Below are 19,834 nucleotides of genomic sequence, written 5' to 3'. Positions count from 1 at the left end.
AGGTTTCCAATAACCCTTGTGTGAAAAATTCTGCCCATCACCCTTCTTGAATGGCTTAGCTCTGATTATAAGATAATGTTCCCCTGCTCTTCGCTCGACAATCACCAGGCAAGACTGTTCTCTTCCTGTGGGGGAGCACTTCAGCAGTCACGGGCATTCAGCCTCTGATCTTCAGGTAAGCGCTCTCCAAGGCGGCCTTCACGACACACGACAGCGCAGAGTCGCTGAGCAGAAACTGATAGCCAAGTTCCGCACACATGAGGACAGCCTAAACCGGGATGTTGGATTTATGTCACATTATCAGTAACCCCCATGTGGTGGACCTCAGTTGTGCCTTTGTCCTATATGGACCACCGTTGTGTGTGTTTGTCATACCTGGACACATCCCCTTCCAGTTTGGTTCCTCCCCTCAGCACCTAGTATAAAGGTGGCTGTCTCCTCCCCCTTGTTCAGTCCAGGTCGGTTAATTGTTGGGATCTGCTCCTGATTCTGTTGTGAATAAAAGCCTACACTTATATTGGCATATCGGTAGTCTTTCGCCTTATTGATAGTGCATCACCCCACAGCTTGCCTCCTGGACTTGCGGGCTGTCCTGTCTGGAGACAATACACATCTCTTTAACCTGTGCTTAATGCTCCCTCCACCCACCTTGTCTGTATCTTTAAGATCTGGTTGGCTGTAGGGATTCGCATTCTAATCAGTATTCTGTAACTTGATTTTGTGTCTCTGTGCCCTGTTTGAGAGCACATTTCCATTCCATCTGACGAAGGAGCAGCGCTCCGAAAGCTAATGGTATTTGCTACCAAATAAACCTGTTGGACTTTAACCTGGTGTTGTTAAAACTCTTACTGTGTTCATTCCCCGACCAGAGGAAATAGTTTCTCCATTCTCCTCATCGAACCATTTTTATCTTTTAAACACCTCAATCTGACCACCTCTCACTCACCTTCACTCAAGGAATGCAAGCCAAGTATATGCAGCAATTAGTTAATTATTTACCAATTCAAATTCAAATTGAATTGAATTCATGATTCCCACAAAAAAGACATTTTAGATCCAAGTGGACAAGAACGGACATTGCTAACCCTGCAATGCCAGCTCCTGAATTTAGAAAAGGATGTATCTTCCATGTGGCAGTCAGTAGCAGGAGTGGGACAGGGGATACCAGCCTCCGCCTGAGCATACGTGCGTCCCACCAATGAGAAGGTCCAGTCCAAATGAACAGTCTAGAGCCCAAAGACTTCAGAATTTATTTATGTTTTAAATTACAATTTGCTCACGAAATTGCAGAGACCACGACTGCGATCAAAGAGAGGGATGGGCGGCACGGTAGCACAGTGGTTAGCATTGCTGCTTCACAGCTCCAGGGGCCTGGGTTCGATTCCTGGCTTGGGTCACTGTCTGTGTGGAGTTTGCATATTCTCCTCGTGTCTGCATGGGTTTCCTCCGGGTGCTCCGGTTTCCTCCCACAGTCCAAAGATGTGCGGGTTAGGTTGATTGGCCAGGTTAAAAATTGCCCCTTAGAGTCCTGAGATGCGTAGGTTAGAGGGGTTAGCGGGTATAATATGTGGGGGTAGGGCCTGGATGGGATTGTGGTCGGTGCAGACTCGATGGGCCGAATGGCCTCCTTCTGCACTGTAGGGTTTCTGTGATTTCTGTGATCTGAGTAACCCCATCACTGCCCGCACTCCTCTGTCGCCACCCTCCCAGCCCCCCACCCTCTCCCAACACCCCCCCATCACAACCTACACCCTCTCCCAACACCCCACCCCTTCGCAACTCTCACCCCCTCCCAACCCCCAACCCCCTCCCAACCCCCATCCTCCCCAACCCCCCCCCCTCCCAGCCTCCACTCTCCAACCCCCCACACCCTCCCAACCCCCACCCCCTCCCAACCCTCACCCTATCCCAAACCCCCACCCCTCCCAATCCCCCACCCCCTCCCAACCCCCACCCTCTCCCAACCCCCACCCTCCCCCATCCCCACCCCCAACCCCAACCCTCTTCCATCCCCACCCCCTCCCAACCCCCACCCTTTCCCAACCCCCCACTCCCCTCCCAACCCCCCCCCCCCACACCCTCCCAACTCCCCACCCCCTCTGACGAAGGATCATCCAGACTCGAAACGTTGGCTCTATTCTCTCCCCACAGATGCTGTCAGACCTGCTGAGATTTTCCAGCATTTTCTGTTTTTGTTTCAGATTCCAGAATCCGCAGTGTTTTGCTTTTATACAAGAAATTGAAGGTGGTTGGGGGAGATGAATAAATGGCAGCCAGGATGGGATGCATCATACACAGCCAGCAGACCAGAGATGTGTGTTGTGCAGCTCTTGGTGGAGTCAATGGTGAAGGAGCTCAATAAATGCTGCTATTTGTGTCTAGAACTCCATTGCGTGCAGAGCCCATTTTGAAAACAGGAGCATGAGGGTATCTGCTTTCCCCTAATATTCATAACATTGACAAGTAACTTGATACATCAATAAGAAAAAAACTGAGCTTACCCCCAGCTGAAGTTGAAAGGAATGCAAAGTAACTGCCCTGAGGGGATGGGTATCGTGTAGCACTGGCATGGTCAGAAATCCTTCTGGGAGCAAAGTGATGAGTTAAACTGCCACTTCCAGTCAACATCACTGTGCTCGTTTGAGGGACAATGGCAGTCTGAAGGGACTGGGGAGCAAACTTGCTTTTTTAAAAGGCCTATAAATAAGCATGACAATGTCTAGTTTGCCTCGACAAGAGCAAATCTCACAGGGCAAATTATTACTTGTTCCATTGTTTCACTATTCCAATCCATACACACAAGTCAAATAGAGAGAAAGTCCATGACTAGGGAGCAAGGGTTGGTTGTGGTGAGGATGGAAACAATTAGCGCAGCAACAACAATCGTTTTACAGATGCAGAATCGAGGAATCAGGTCTGTGCACCCTTTGCCCCCTCATTCCCACGTATTGACCCGGCTCTCAAATGAGGGTTCCAGTTCCAAGATTAGCAGTCCCCATAGAGTTATGAACAGACAAAGCACTAATCTGAATTTACCTATAAATCTCATGGCTTTTTGTTAAATTTGCTAAGTTACATTATCGGCCACATTCTCTGGCTTCCCGGCTGTGTGTTTCCCACTGGCAGGAGGTGGCGGGGTGTTTGCTAGTGGCGGGATTCTCTGGAATTCCCACTGACGTCACCCCATGCCAGCAGGAAACCTACAGGCGGAGTTGCACTGCCGACGGGACTGGAGAATCCTGCCGGCGTGAACAGCCGGAGAACAAAGAACAAAAAAAAGGACAGCACAGGAACAGGCCCTTCGGTCCTCCAAGCCTGTGCCGATCATGATGCCCGTCGGAACCAAAAAATCCTTCTGCCCTTATTCGGGCCATATCCCTCTATTCCCTTCCTATTCATGTCCCCATCCAGATGCCTCTTAAATGTTGCTAATGTGCCCGCTTCCACCACCTCCTCTGGCAGCGCGTTCCAGGCACCCACCACTCTCTGTGTGAAAAACGTTCCCTGCACATCTCCCTTAACCTTTCCCCCTCTCACCTTGAAACTGTGCCCCCGTGTAATTGACACTTGCGCATAGCGCACAAGAAACAATATTTTTCACTGTGTACTAATACATGTGACAATAATAAATCAAATCAAATCACCCTGGGGAAAAAGCCTCTGACTGTCCATCCTGTCTATGCCTCTGATAATTTTGTCGACCTCTACCAGGTCTCCCCTCAGGCTCTGTCTTTCCAATGAAAACAATGCCAGTTTATTCAACCTGAAGAAGCAATACTAAAAAAAAGGGCACAATGTTAAACAGAGTGTAGGGGCCGAGGGGCCTGGGTGTCCAGTACATAAATCATTGAAGGTAGCAGGTCGAGAGAGCAGGTAATAAAGCAGACAGTATCCTGGAGTTTATTCATAGGGGCATGGAGCACAAGCATAAGGAGATTATGTTGAACTTGTATAAGTGCTCAGCTGGAGTATTGTGTCCAGCCCTGGGTGCTGCACTTTAGGAGTGATGAGGAGGCATTGAGAGAGGGTGCAGAGAATGGTTCCAGTGATGAGGAACTTGAGATATGAAGGTAGATCAAAGAAGTTAGGACTGTTTTGCTTTGAGGAAAGATGGTTGAAAGGAGGTTTGATAGAGGTACTCAAAATCATGAAACATCTGGACAGAGTAGATAGGGAGAAACCGTTAACCCTCATGAAAGGATTGAAAACGAGCGGACACAGATTGAAGGTAATTAATAAATTAAGCTAAAGAGATATGAGGAGAAGCTTTTTCACACAGTGAGCGGTTAGGGTTTGGAATGCACTGCCTGAGAGTGTGGTGGAGGCAGGTTCAACTGAGGCACTCACGAGGGAATTAGACTGTTATCTATAAAGTAAGAATGTGCAAGGTTACGCAGGAGAAGGCAGAGGAATGACATTAGGTGAGTCGCTCGTTTGGAGAGCCAGTGCAGATATAGAATCAAAGAATCCTGACAGTGCAGAAGGCGGCCATTCGGCCCATCGGGTCTGCACCGACTCTCTGACAGAGTACCCTACCCAGGCCCTCTCCCCATAACCCCACATATTCACCATGGCCAATCCACCTAACCTACACATCTTTGGAGTGTGAGAGAAAACCGGAGCACCCGGAGGAAACCCACACGGGGAGAATGTGCAAACTCCACAGAGACAGTGACCCAAGCCGGGAATCGAACCGGATCCCTGGGCGCTATGAGGCAGCAGTGTTAACAACTGTGTCACCTTTTGATGGGGAAAAATGGCCTCCTTCTGTGCCATAACAACTCTGTCATTCAATCTAAAGCAGCAATATATTTAAATTGTTATTATTGTCGCAAGATACATACGGATATTCCTATATTGCAACAATAACTAAACTTCATTGGCTGTAAAACCTAGTATGGTGGCCTTGTACGCCTTTCTTTTATATATGTACATATTTATGGTGGAATGTCGCCCTTTGTGTACAGTTCCATTTTCTCTGTTTGGTTAATACTCTCAGTCTTCATCAGCTTTGGAGAAAAGCTAAACCTTTGAGTCTCTCTGAGTCATATCCCTTGCATGAATTCAGTTATAAAGGAAGCATAATCGTGCATCTATTTTAAGAATTAATGCAACTGCATATTTCTCGCTAGTCACAATTTGCTGCAAGTGAAATTAGCATTGAACCAGTGTTCTGTGTGGGCGACAGATCACAAACAGACTTGTACCTGGAAGTGAGAATAAATACGTGCTTAAAGATACAGGCAAAGAACGTTGCAGAGTCAAGAACGACAAATTCTCTGTAGCCATTGAAATAAATATTGCCTTTCACACACAGAACATCTAAGAGGAAAGGAGCTGTGATGTGCAGAGTTGTTTTTAAGTGTTTGTGGTAGATGAAGGGTAAGATTACATGAGTATTACTTTTGCAATGATGCTAACATAATCGAAGATTTACTGACAATTTTAGTCAACACATCATCAGAATATTAGTCCTTTTAATCCTGTAACTTAAACTAAAGCGATTTTTACATAGGATTTTTTATAAATTATATTCCAATTACAAAAAAGTATAATTGTTTTTTTTGTACAGTTCCCCCATTTTGCCCTACGGCTGTGGCTCAGTTGGGTAGCACTCTCACCTCTGACTCAGACGGTTGTGGTTTCAAACCCCACTCCGGGCACTTCAGACAAAATCTAGGCTGACCCTTCAATGCAGGACTGAAGGGGTGCTGCACTACATTTCGGATGATGCTCTCTGCTCCCAGGTGGCCATAAAGTATCCCATGACACTATTCAAACAGGATGTGGAGATGCCGGCTTTGAACTGGAGTAAACACAGTGAGAAGTCTCACAACACCAGGTTAAAGTCCAACAGGTTTATTTGGTAGCAAAAGCCACTGGCTTTCGGAGCGCTGCCCCTTCATCAGGTGAGTGGGAGTTCTGTTCACAAACAGGGCATAGAATGACACAAACTCAAACTGGTCTGTACCTTTAAGACTTGATTACCTGTAAAGACTCACATTCCAATCATTATTTAGTAAATTGAGTTTGTGTCTTTATATGCCCTGTTTGTGAATAGAACTTCCACTCACCTGACGAAGGAGCAGCGCTCTGAAAGCTAGTGGCTTTTGCTACCAAATAAACCTGTTGGACTTTAACCTGGTGTTGTGAGGCTTCTTACTATTCAAACAGGTGCAGGAGAGGTCTCCTGAGTGTGATGGGCCATATTTCAATATCGTAAAAACAGATTTGCCAGAAAACTGTGACCTCACGCGCGGTTGGGATTCTCCGCTGCCATGGGAGTGAATGGAGTTTTAGCTGAGCGCCAAATTGTCCATTCTCATTGGCAGTGGGGCAGAAATGGACAAGATGGGAAAATCCCACCCATATCTGATTATTCATAGTACAGCTGGTTACTGGAGGTCTGGTTGCAGAGTGGTAATATTATTGAAAGATTAGCCCAGAAACCTGGATCATAGCTCTGGAGGGCAGTACTGTGGCGCAGTCGTTAGCACTGCTGCCTCACAGCCCTCAGGGACCTGGGTTTGATTCATAGCTTGGGTCACTGTCTGTGCAGAGTCTGCACGTTCTCCCTGTGTCTGCGTGGGTTTCCTCCGGGTGCTCCGGTTTCCTCCCACATTCCGAAAGATGTGCTGGTTAAGTAGATTAGCCATGCTAAATTCTCCCTCAGTGTACCTGAACAAGTGCCGGAGTGTGGCAACTAGGGGATTTTCACAGTAACTTCATTGATTTGATTTATTATTATCACATGTAATAACATACAGTGAAAAGTATCATTTCTTGTGCGCTATACAGACAAAGCATACCGTTCATAGAGAAGGAAACGAGAGAGTGCAGAATGTAGTGTTACAGTCACAGCTAGGGCGTAAAGAAAGATCTACTTCGTGCGAGATAGGTCCATTCAAAAGTCTGACAGCAGCAGGGAAGAAGCTGTTCTTGAGTCGGTTGGCATGTGACCTCAGACTTTGTATCTTTTTCCCGACGGAAGAAGGTGGAAGAGAGAATGTCCGGGGTGCATGGGGTCCTTAGTTATGCTGGCTGCTTTGCTGAGGCAGCGGGAAGTGTAGACAGAGCCAATGGATGGGAGGCTGGTTTGCGTGATGGATTGGGCTACATTCATGACCTTTTGTACTTCCTTGCGGTCTTGGGCAGAGCAGGAGCCATACCAAGTTGTGATACAACCAGAAAGAATGCTTTCTATGGTGCATCTGTTGGCGAGAGCCGTAGCTGACATGCCAAATTTCCTTTGTCTTCTGAGAAAGTAGAGACGTTGGTGGGCTTTCTTAACTATAGTGTCGGCATGGGGGAGACCAGGACAGGTTGTTGATGATCTGGACACCTAAAAACTTGAAGCTCTCGACCCTTTCTACTTCGTCCCCGTTGATGTAGACAGGGGCATGTTCTCCTTTACACTTCCTAAAGTCGATGACAATCTCCTTTGTTTTGTTGACATTGAGGGAGAGATTATTGTTGCCGCTCGAGTTCACCAGATTCTCTATCCCATTCCTGTTCTCTGTCTCATCATTGTTTGAGATCCGACCCACTACGGTGGTGTCGTCAGCAAATTTGAAAATCGAAAAGTGTTAATGTAAGCCTACTTGTGACAGTAATAAATTTTAAAAAGAGTTCAAATCCCACCACAGCAGCTGGAGTTTCCTTAATTAATACGGAATAAAATGCAAGTTCTTCCTCTCTTACAAAGGAACCCCAATAAGTAGTTTTTAATCATTTTACAAAATATACAAAAACATTCAGTAAAAATGCGTCTCTGGAGTAGATTTCGACTTTGTCAGTTCAATTGCAATTGAAATAACAAGGGAGAGAGAGATGTATAACGCCCTGGCAACTCACTTTCATAGTCTCACACTATTGTACAAAGTCAAAACCTACACCTCCTTCTTTCCCCTCCGCATTGTCTGTCGTGCAATACAACATTCAGGTCTATTTGTGAGAAGCACTTAATCATATCCATTTAGCACATAAACACTACCCAGGAAGTTGGAGAGCAATATTGTCTGACAACAGAACACTTTCCACCAATGTCCTTTTGTAATGTAATCACTGAAAACAACGCTTAATGAGAATATTGGCCTTGAAATTCCACAAGAGTCCTCCTGATCTCTCGTGGGAATTACGACAAGAGGCTGAAAAAAAAACAGGATTTTTAGGATTAAGGAAATTTTGCTAGGCCCATCAGCCATCATTATTCCCACGTGGAGATACTTAAAGTCATAGGCTGGAACTTTACCGTCCCGCCGCCATGGGAATCGGAGCAGGTGAGGGGCGGAGCATGGAAAGGTCTGTTGACCTCAGACGGGATTTTACAGTTTCAGGACGAGCGAAGCTGTAAAATCCCACCCATAGAGTCATAGAGCAATATAGCACGGAAGCAGGCCCTTCAGCCCAACCAGTCCATGCCAACTATGGTGCCCTCCCAGCGAGTCCCAATTGCCCGTGTTTAACTTCTAACCTTTTTCCGTCCAAAGATGTGTGGGTTAGGTGGATTGGCCATGCTAAATTGCCCCTTAGCGTTAGGGGGACTAACTAGGGTAAATGCATGGGGTTATGGGGATAGGGCCTGGGTAGGATTGTGATTGGTGCAGACTCAATGGGCTGAATGGCCTCCTTCTGCACTGTATCATTCTAAGAAATCTATGAAATCTATGTATTTATCACTTGGATAAAAGCAAAACACTGCTGGAACTCTGAAATAATAACTGAAAATGCTGGAAAAACAAAGCAGATCAGAGATACTCGGGCCTGGGTGAGGGGTTGGCGGGGGGATGGGGGGGTTGGTGCATTGGTGGGTAAGTTGCAGCAATGGGGTGTCTGTGGGGGTTGGGAACTATGATCACATGCTAAGCAAGCTTACCATTCAATGTAAATGAAAACCATTTACAGATGAGTCAAGAGTAGCAGTTAATTGGACGTCACAAGGAAACTTTTCATGTCCCAGATGTGAAGCATACAGACAGATTTGAAAGCAAATGCAGTTTTTTTTTTGTTATCCCATCTTTTATTTGAATTGCTGCTGTAATTTGTGGCCACCTGATGCCAACACAAACAGACAAGTGAAGGGTGACTGGTGAGAATGAACCTGCAAAGATATCTAAGGAAGATCAGAATGTGTAACAGGCAGACAAGCAGATTTCCAGCTTATGTTATTAAACCTTTGGTTTAAAATCTATGAACAGGAAAGAAAAAGATTGCACAAAATGGAAATAGGATTTAAAAGGCATTCAGGAAAATAAAAATGGTTCAATGGACAAGAAAACTTGTTAGAGGAACCAAAATGAAGAGCAAAGGTTTTACCTAGCACTCCCAATTGAGGGACAATTCACTCTGTTACAAAAATGCTTAGTGTAAACCTTACCTTAATATCAACCAGATAATCCAGCATTTTTCTCCAAACTGTTAAATCCCTGTCTATTATAAAGAGTTTCCTGGTGCTTCAGGGAGAGTGCAGAATTTAATCAGATTCAAGATTGAATCTTCAATGGGTTTTCACATCAGTACAATATCACATCCTGCGCCTGGTCAGTGTTAACTGACCTTGAAAGAAAGATCAGTTTCTTTGATGTGTGTTGCTACAACATCCTGAAGGAATTATTTGAACCCAACTGATGGCTTCTTTCTTCAATTTCCCTCCTTGCTGACCTGGAGGCAATGAATAAGCTGGGGGTACAGTTCCATGGGCGCTGACAAATCTCCGTCCTCTCATTCAAACATTCTGGGTTTGCTGACTTTGAAGGCAATTTGTGCTTGTTCCTGCGCTGAGCTGAAACAACAAGCTTAATATTGCCAACATAAGTCCCACCCAGCGACTCATACTCTGTCAGAGAGTCGGTGCAGACTCGATGGGCCAAATAGCCTTCTTCTACACAGTAGTGATTCTATAATTCGATGGAGAACCAGTGCGAAACCTGCCTTCCGTTGGCGGAGGAGGCCCAACCATATTAATTGGTCAGAGTCAGGCCTTCACCAGGATTTGGGACCCAGGCAACAGGAATTCCATTCACCGAGAGTGCCGACCAATCAGCAACCACAGCCCTTGCTTTCCATTGCCAACAACATCACCAGGAGTGACGGTAATACGTTGAGGCTTTCACCAGAGATCATCGTTAGATCCCTGGAAAGAAGAGAGTGGAGCGAGTTGGGTGTCACAGGGATGGGGTTGCCAGGGGTTGCCAGTGAGGGAGGAATAGGGGGTTTGGATCCAAAAGCAGGGGAGGTGGCTCACAGTGGGCACTCCTCCTCCCAATGCCTGATCCCTCAATTGGGCACTAAATGTCTTTGAAAGATGCACCCCCCGCCCTACCTGAAGGCCATTGATAAACTCAACAGCATTGGCAGAGAGCGGATTTCAGGGGAGGCATTCTCGCTAGACTATTAATCCAGAAACTCAGCTCCTGTTCTCGGGACTCGGGTCTGAATCCCGCCACGTCATGGTCATCTACTGATGACCATGAAACCATTGTCGATTGTTAGAAAAACTCATCTGGTTCACTCATGTCCTTTAGGGAAGGAAATGTGCTGTCCTTACCCGGTCTGGCCTACATGTGATCCCAGAGCCACAGCAATGTGGCTGACCCTCACAAGAACTTAAGAACATAAGAACTAGGAGCAGGAGTAGGCCATTTGGCCCCTCAAGCCTGTCCACCATTCAATAAGATCTTGGCTGATCCTCGGGAAACTAGGGGTAGGCAATAAATGCTGGCCAGTCAGTGATGCCCATGTCCAACGAATGTATGAAAAAAAGGCCTGGGAAACCTGTGCCAGTCCAGGGGATTTCCTGAGTCACCAATAAACTCCAGTGGGCTCAGGGATGATTACCTTTAATTGGCTCAAGAATGAGCCTCATTAGCCAGCGGGTGAATTTCCCACATTAACCCATTCCTGCCACTGACTTAATGAGGATTGGTTTTCCCACCAGCGGGAATGTGATGGCATGACCTTCCACCGTGATTATGTAACCCCCAACCCCCCTCCCCACCTAGCTCTCTCTGGTGAATCCCATTAAATCCCAGCAAACATTTTCCTTCCAAGAAGTGTTAAGAGATAGTACACTGCAGAGGGACATCTTTCGCTCAGGAATACTGAGGCCAAATGGATATCCTCGTTGCTGCCCTACTGAGATCAGATTACTCAGCACAAGCTAAAGAACCTACTCCGGCTCTGCACTGCTCTCTATCACACTAAACTGTGCATTTACCCCCTGAAATAAAAAAAAAACCCAAAGAAAGATTTGTATTTATGCAGTGCTTTAACACCTCAAAATATCCCAAAATTTACTTCCTTAAATATTGTGGCGACCAGAGACTGGGAATTATGCAGCAAGTAACTCACCTCCTGACTCCCCCAAGCCCGTCCACCATCTACAAGGTACAAGTCAGGAGTGTGGGAGTGCGATGGAATACTCTCCTCTTGCCTGGATGAGTGCAGCTCCGACAACACTCAAAAAGCTCAACACGCTTTAACTATAACAGATGAATTAGCTTCACTTTTAACATTTCAACAACACTTAAACATGACAAGTACCATATTCTTAACTGCTAACCAATCACTATTAGTTCCAATCAGGCAATATTTCTCTTATAGTCTTAAACCTCTCTTTAAATGTAATTATCCAAACACAGGGACACTCCTTGTTATTTCTCTTGGAGCTTTCAGAAAACGTCTGGAGAGAGAAGAAAAGATGGCGCCGGTGCAAGGCAACTTCTTGTGAGCTGTCCCCAGCATACTCTCTAATTCCATCTCTTATTCCCGTTCTATCATATATTAAGCTGATCTTTCTCTTCACTTTATCTGTAATAGCAACACTGTATTCTGCACCCCTATCCTTTCCTTCTCCTCTATGTAGACCATAAGACCATAAGACATAGGAGCGGAAGTAAGGCCATTCGGCCCATCGAGTCCACTCCACCATTCAATCATGGTTGATTTCAACTCCATTTACCCGCTCTCTCCCCATAGCCCTTAATTCCTCGAGAAATCAAGAATTTATCAATTTCTGTCTTGAAGACGCTCAACGTCTCGGCCTCCACAGCCCTCTGTGGCAATGAATTCCACAGACCCACCACTCTCTGGCTGAAGAAATTTCTCCTCATCTCTGTTCTAAAGTGACTCCCTTTTATTCTAAGGCTGTGCCCCCGCGTCCTAGTCTCCCCTGTTAATGGAAACAACTTCCCTACGTCCATCCTATCTAAGCCGTTCATTATCTTGTAAGTTTCTATCAGATCTCCCCTCAACCTCCTAAACTCCAATGAATATAATCCCACGATCCTCAGACGTTCATCGTATGTCAGGCCTACCATTCCTGGGATCATCCGTGTGAATCTCCGCTGGACCCGCTCCAGTGCCAGTATGTCCTTCCTGAGGTGTGGGGCCCAAAATTGCTCACAGTACTCCAAATGGGGCCTAACCAGTGCTTTATAAAGCCTCAGAAGTACATCCCTGCTTTTGTATTCCAAGCCTCTTGAGATAAATGACAGCATTACATTTGCTTTCTTAATTACGGACTCAACCTGCAAGTTTACCTTTAGAGAATCCTGGACTAGGACTCCCAAGTCCCTTTGCACTTTAGCATTATGAATTTTGTCACCGTTTAGAAAATAGTCCATGCCTCTATTCTTTTTTCCAAAGTGTACGACCTCGCACTTGCCCACGTTGAATTTCATCAGCCACTTCTTGGACCACTCTCCTAAACTGTCTAAATCTTTCTGCAGCCTCCCCACCTCCTCAATACTACCTGCCCCTCCACCTATCTTTGTATCATCGGCAAACTTGGCCAGAATGCTCCCAGTCCCGTCATCTAGATCGTTAATATATAAAGAGAACAGCTGTGGCCCCAACACTGAACCCTGCGGGACACCACTTGTCACCGGTTGCCATTCTGAGAAAGAACCTTTTATCCCAACTCTCTGCCTTCTGTCTCTATGAATGGTATGCTTTGTCTGTATAGCGCGCAAGAAACAATACTTTTCACTGTATCCCAATACATGTGACAATAATAAATCAAATCAAATCAAACCATCCAGGACAAAGCAGCTCATTTGATCCTCACCCCATTCGCCACATCAAACATTCACTCCCCCCACCACTGACACACAGGACCCTATTTTTCCACTTTGATTCTAAGTGCTGGGTGGACTTGAAACTGGGAGTGTTTCAGATCCGACTTTTAGACCCATTCTCAGGCGCCCCCGTACGCACTCTGCCTGAAAAAATATCAGTGATTCCGAATCGCGCTGCACAAACCTGGGGGCGGGGCTTAACGTGCCCGAAATCCTGCAGCTCCGATCGGCACCTCCAACTGCGCATGTACAGAAAAAAAAATGATAGAATGAGGCTCCCCTGTCACATCGCTCCTGGGCCGGATAATGCCTCCCCCTGGCCCCCACAGACATTGCCCCACCCCCACAACATTACTGACCCCCTTATCCCTCCACCCCCCCCGCCACCTGTGGTAAACCACTGTTATATGTTATCTGTAGTGGTTAACCACCGTAGTTAGTGTTTCTCAGTACCTGTATATGTGGCACATCCATGTCGGTTCCGCCCAAGTCTCCCCCCCACTGGTCCGGGTATAAAGGCAGTGGCTCCTCCCCCTTGCCCTCAGTTCAGACCAGATCTCCGACAGGGATGGCTCCAAGTTCTTGCTAATAAAAGCCTATTTGTCTTGCTCACAACTAGTCTTGACTCGATTGATAGTGCATCACCACCCAAACCCTGATCGCAGCCCTCTCCCCCCCTTCCCCCCCACCGATCTCAGGCAGAGTGATCCACCCTCCCCCTTTCTGCCCCCCCAGCACTGATCTCAGGCAGAATGGCAGCAGACCCCCCTTTCGCCCCCCTGATCTCAAGCAGAAAGCCGTCGTCGGACGCTCAGCACTTACCTCCTCACTAACTGGAGCGCCCGAATCGGACGTCTATGGAGCATGTCTGTTTCGCGTCAATTCCGAATGGGCAAACGCAGTGGTAAAGGGGGAACTTCCGGTAAGGTTGGGTGTGCAGCCCTTTAAGTCAATTTAAATGCATGCAAATGCATCTAAATGGCTGTCGCGCCCGTTTCAGCTGCGGTCCGGATCATGGCCATTTTAAGGCCTTGGTAAAGGGGGAACCAGCGCAGAGGTGGGCGTAGATCACACTGGTCGCCTCACACCTGATGTTACCAAGTTTTTGCGCCTGAAAACGGGTGCAACGCGATGGTAAAATCAGGCCCATAGTAGCAGCAGTGTGTACCATCTATAAGATGGACTCCAGCAACTCACCAAGGCTCCTTCAACAGTACCTTCCAAACCCTTAACCGCCACCAATTAGAAGGACAAAGCCAGCAGATACCTGGGAACTCCACCAACTGCAAGTTCCCCTCCAAGCCACTCATCATCCCGACTTGGAAATATATCGCCGTTCCTTCACTGTTGCTGGATCGAAACCTGGAACTCCCTCCCAAACAGCACTGTGGGTGTACCTACACCACATGGGCTGCAGCGATTCTCGACTGCAGCACTCCACCATCTTCTCAAGGGTAATTAGGGATAGGTTATAAATGCTGACCCAGCCAGCAATGCCCACGTCCTGTGAAAAAAATAAAATGAATAATAAAGTACCTTTGAAATGTAGTCACTCTTTGGAGGAGATACAACAGCAAGATCCCACCCAACAGCAACTTTCATTCACCCTTGGGATGTAAGAGCATCACTGGGAAGGCCTGCATTTGTCACCCATCCTTCATTGCCCTGGAGAAGGTGGTGGTGAGCTGCCTCCCTGAACTGCTGCAGTCCCTGTGGTATAGGTGGAGTTAGTTTGATTCAATCATGATCTTACTGAATAGCTGAATGCAGGACAGCTTCAAGGGACCAAATGGCCTCCAACTGTTCCTATGTTCTGGCTGCAGTGATAGCGAAATAGATATATAAATGACAGAGAGATAGAGGTAGAGGCAGTGGTTAGCACTGCTGCCTCACAGAGCCAGGGTCCCAGATTCAATTCCGGCCTCGAGTCACTATCTGTGTGGAGCTTGCACATTCTCCCTGTGTCTGCGTGGAATTCCTTCGGGTGCTCCAGTTTCCTCCCACAGTCCAAAGATATAGGTTGATTGGCCATGTTAAATTGCCCCTTAGTGTTAGGGGGATTGGCAGGGTAAATATGTGGGGTTATGGGAATAAGGCCTGGCTGGGATTGTGGTTGATGCAGACTCAATGGGCCGAATGGCCTCCTTCTGCACTGTAGAGATTCTATGATTTTATGAAAGAAAGCATGAGAGAAGACAGCAGATAGATTGACAGATAAACATCCAAAACAATAATAGGTACAGAGCTAGAGATAGATAGATAAGATAATTCAATAAATCTTCATTTTGTTTCTTATACACATTATGGCTGACACCTTTAGCAAGGGATGACGGTTAAGATCTGCAACTTCCCTGTTGGTCCAGTGGGAAATCTGCAGACATGTGCAACTCCTTAGCCTTAAGGAACCACAGGTTGTAAATCTGTGGCTCGCACTGTGTTTGGTTGCTTTAGTTGAGATGACGACAGGAGCTGTACAACTGGCCTTTGCACCTTGTATGTCAGGAAGAGGAGAAATGAGCCGGACCCCAGTGCTCCTGGTCAGAGTCCAGCAACACCTGCTGCAAAGTGGATGTCTGACTGGAGCGGAATCGAGCTTTCCTGCGATGCCTCCCGACCAGGGCTCACAGTCAACTTTCACACATGAATGAGAGAGGCACAAGAGGGTGCCAAGACTCATGCACAAGGCTGCTTCCTTTGGAGGAGTAAAGAGGAAAACAGAAAGTCTTGTTCTGCGGAACCAGCGGTTTTGTGATCTAATCCATCTGGGCCTCCATAATGTCCTTTTCAAGATACGCACAATAAAGTTTTAATGCTAAAATGATTGCTAAATTAGGGATTGAAACTCACAGGATGGAGTTTCTTTTGACTCAGAGGCTTAAATATGCAATGTCCGGATTAAAAAGTTAGTACTATTACTGCAGTCTTCCACTCAGGCCAGCTGTTTATACATTCCTTTATTAAAGACATATTTCAGCTTCAACTAATTACCACACAAACCATAAGAGATTCTCGAGTACCTATGAGCGTCTGACTTGTAAAATCCTTCAGCGCCTGAAAGGAAGCTTAATTTACAAAGTGTGTATTTCAGTGGTAACGTGAAACATTCCTCAAATCCCCAGCAGTTCCAGATGTGGAAATCTGATCTTGCGATCATGTTCTGGAAGCGGAGCCGTATTTCCAATGTGTAGGATTTATTTTATTTACCCTACCAGCTTTTACACTGCAGCAATTAGAAAGTTCATTTCTGCTCCTGTGGGAAAAAGCTAAACAGAGTGTGGAGTGCAGATTGAATCTGGAGTTAGCAGTTCACACCTATAACCTGTGGTTTTCTGTCTGCGTTGACTCTGGACTAAGCACCTAAGGAGTCTATAGCTTCATCACTAGCTCCGTGTATTTAATCAGGGAATAGCTGAACTCTACAGGCCTTGAATGTTGCTGAAAAGAGAAACATGCTGTCGAAGCTTTCTGTTTTGCACTCAACGGGATAAATGCAAGAATGCCAAATTTCAAACAATCACAACAATTTATGCAGCAGGAGAAAAAGGTTTTGATTGGTTGAAAAATTGACTCTGATTGGCCGAGTTGTTGCCATAGGGAAAGCAATAGGGAACTATACACTTCTGAAGCTCCTCTTCAGTGACAATTGGGGAGCACTTGCTGAACAATCCTGATTGCACCAATTGCTATACTCACAACCAATTAAAAATAATCAGTCGAATTCATAATGTGGCTCGATTACTCTTATCGAAGCGACATTCATTCACAGGGACCCGTTTTCTACAAGCAAAAAAATGCCCTTATTTCCCTATTAAAGATTTAAAGTTTATTTATTAGTGTCACAAATAGGTTTACATTAACACTGCAAGGACATCACTGTGAAAATCCCCTAGTCGCCACACTCCGGCGCTCGTGCGGATACACGGAGGGAGAATTTAGCATGGCCAATGCACCTAACCAGCACGTCTTTTGGACTGTGGGAGAAAACCAGAGTACCCAGAGGAAACCCACGCAGACACGGGGAGAGCGTGCAGACTCCACACAGACAGTGACCCAAGCCGGGAATCGAACTCGGGTCCCTGACGCTGTGAGGCAGCAGTTGTGCCACCATTGTGCCACCGTGCCGCCCAGCTTGGCTGAGATACCACTGCCTCCCATGAAACCATATCTCGGAAAGAAGACAATGTCCTGAGAACAGGAGGGAATGGCAAAAGGTATCAGATGAATTTGACCCGAAAAACAAACAAAACATTTGTGGGGAAAAAGCAGAGCAGAGGCCTGAAATAGCTCTCCAGTTTATCTATCTATCATGTTTACCAGAGCAGAAAGTTTTGTTGGACGTAGGTTGATTTAAATGGCTGATAGCCAATCACCCCTCTTGAGGGAAAAGGCATTTTTAGGCATCATTGCAAAATGCCGTCACTCCATCTTGCTTACCCTGTTTTTTTAATTATTTTTCTTTAATCCTCCAAATATAGCACATGTCAACAAAGAGTAAGGCCCTGAACAGGATGAACCTAGCAAAGAACAGAATAAGCATCAGGTTAAAAGACCCCCTTCGGGAAAATATTGCTAGAATGTTTGCTTAGAGAAACAAATATAAATAAAGTATACAAACCAAATAATAAGGAGTCGTGGGAGCTGATTTTTATCTCATGGGTGGACTGACCACAAGATTCATGAACAACCCAAGTTCAGATTGAATGTTGATTAGTTTCATATGTGGATTATAAACCATCTTCCACAGCATCACATTTTTCAGGTGTAAGACTTACCACTTTCACAATGAGACGACCTACACTCACTCTGACAGTGAGTGTGGATTGGGAATGGAATCGATGCCAAGGGTCTCCGCAATTGTGGCGGGGGCTCGAGTTGTAGAGTTATAGAGTCATAGAAGTTTACAGCATGGAAACAGGCCCTTTGGCCCAACTTGTCCATGCCGCCCTTTTTTTTAAACCCCGAAGCTAATCCCAATTGCCCGCGTTTGGCCCATATCCCTCTATACCCCATCTTACCCATGTAACTGTCTAAATACTTTTTAAAAGACAAAATTGTACCCGCCTCTACTACTACCTCTGGCAGCTCGTTCCAGACACTCAGCACCCTCTGTGTCAAAAAATTGCCCCTCTGGACACTTTTGTATCTCTCCCCTCTCACCTTAAACCTATGCCCTCTAGTTTTAGACTCCCCTACCTTTGGCAAAAGATGTTGACTATCTAACGAATCTATCTCCCCCATTATTTTATAGATCTCTATAAGATCACCCCTAAGCCTCCTACGCTCCAGGGAAAAAAGTCCCAGCCTATCCAACCTCTCCTTATAACTCAAACCATCAAGTCCCATTAGCATCCGAGTAAATCTTTTCTGCACTCTTTCTAGTTTAAGAATATCCTTTCTATAATATAATTGTTTTGCTCTTGCCAATGTTTAACTGGAGGAAAGGATAACTCGACTGAGAGGATAAGCAGTTTGACAGCTCTGAGGTATGGAGGGATTGAGTAGTAGAAGGGGTAGTGATGGGTATTGTCAGTGTACGCAAGGAAGCATAACTTTAGATGAAAGCTAAAGACTGCAAATGCTGGAAATCTGAAACAAAAACAGAAAATGCTGGATAAACTCAGCAGGTCTGGCAGCATCTGTGGAGAACTGTTTCTCTCTCCACAAATGCTGCCAGACCTGCTGAGCCTTTCCAACATTTTCTGTTCTTACGTCTTTAGATGATATTGTCAAGAGAAGGTAAGTAAAGCTAGAAAGAGATGGGAGTCAAGGGTTAAGTCAAGAGGAGGCAGCATGGGGTTGTCTGGCTTGAGGAAGGGGAGGCAGCTGAATGGATGGTATAAACCTGAGTGACCAAGTAGGACATGAGCTCATTGTGCTTATTGTTGGAGGTGATGTTGGCAGAGGCAGGGCAGAGCAGTTGAGGGAACCAAGCCCATTCTGGTGATGAGTCGCTAAACCAGCTGTGAACCACACACATTCAAGGCTGTACCCTTCGGGATTGGAGGGGTAAAGATGGGGTGTATAGCAGGGGGTTTGGGCGAGGGTGGGGGTGGGGGGAGCGGGGTGAGAAATGACCAAAATGGGAGTGGTTTTACTGAGATCAAGTGTATCAAAGGTAGAGGTGACAGAATGGCTGAGAACTCAGCATTTATTCTGGGGAAGAGAAAACAAAAACAATGCAGTTGACAACCTGCAAATACAATTGGGAATGATTAAACTTGACCTTCCTTCAGCCATGAACATAGAAGGAAATGGGATTGGATGAAGATAGGTGGTGATGGATCGGAGGAAGTGATCTTGATGAATGGTCTTGTCTGATGATTGGGACCAGGGACTATATGAAATGTCAAGAAATATTCCATCCAGGCAAGTCGGAGAAGCACAAGATATTATAAATTTTAAGGAGTCGAGGGATACATTTTTGACTATTTTTGATAGTGACAAGTATGAAATTGTCATAAAATATCAGCAACCCTTAAAAATGTTCCAATAGATAGCGTTCACAGATTAGAGAATCCCTACAGAGCAGAAGGAGGCCATTTGGCCCATTGAGTCTGGATCGATTCTTCGACAGAACATCTTACCCAACTCCATTCCCGTAATCCAACGGCTAATTCCCCTAACCTACACATCTTGGGACACGAAAGGGAAATTTAGCATGGCCGATCCACCTAACCTGCACATCTTTGGACTGTGCGAGGAAACCTGACCACTTGGAAGAACTCCACGCAGACACAGGGAGAACGTGCAGACTCCAC

This window comes from Mustelus asterias, chromosome 21 (genome assembly GCF_964213995.1).
Source record: "Mustelus asterias chromosome 21, sMusAst1.hap1.1, whole genome shotgun sequence".
NCBI classification, from domain to species: Eukaryota; Metazoa; Chordata; class Chondrichthyes; order Carcharhiniformes; family Triakidae; genus Mustelus; species Mustelus asterias.
The sequence above is the reverse complement of the archived record's forward strand: the minus strand, read 5'-3'. Positions refer to the sequence as shown.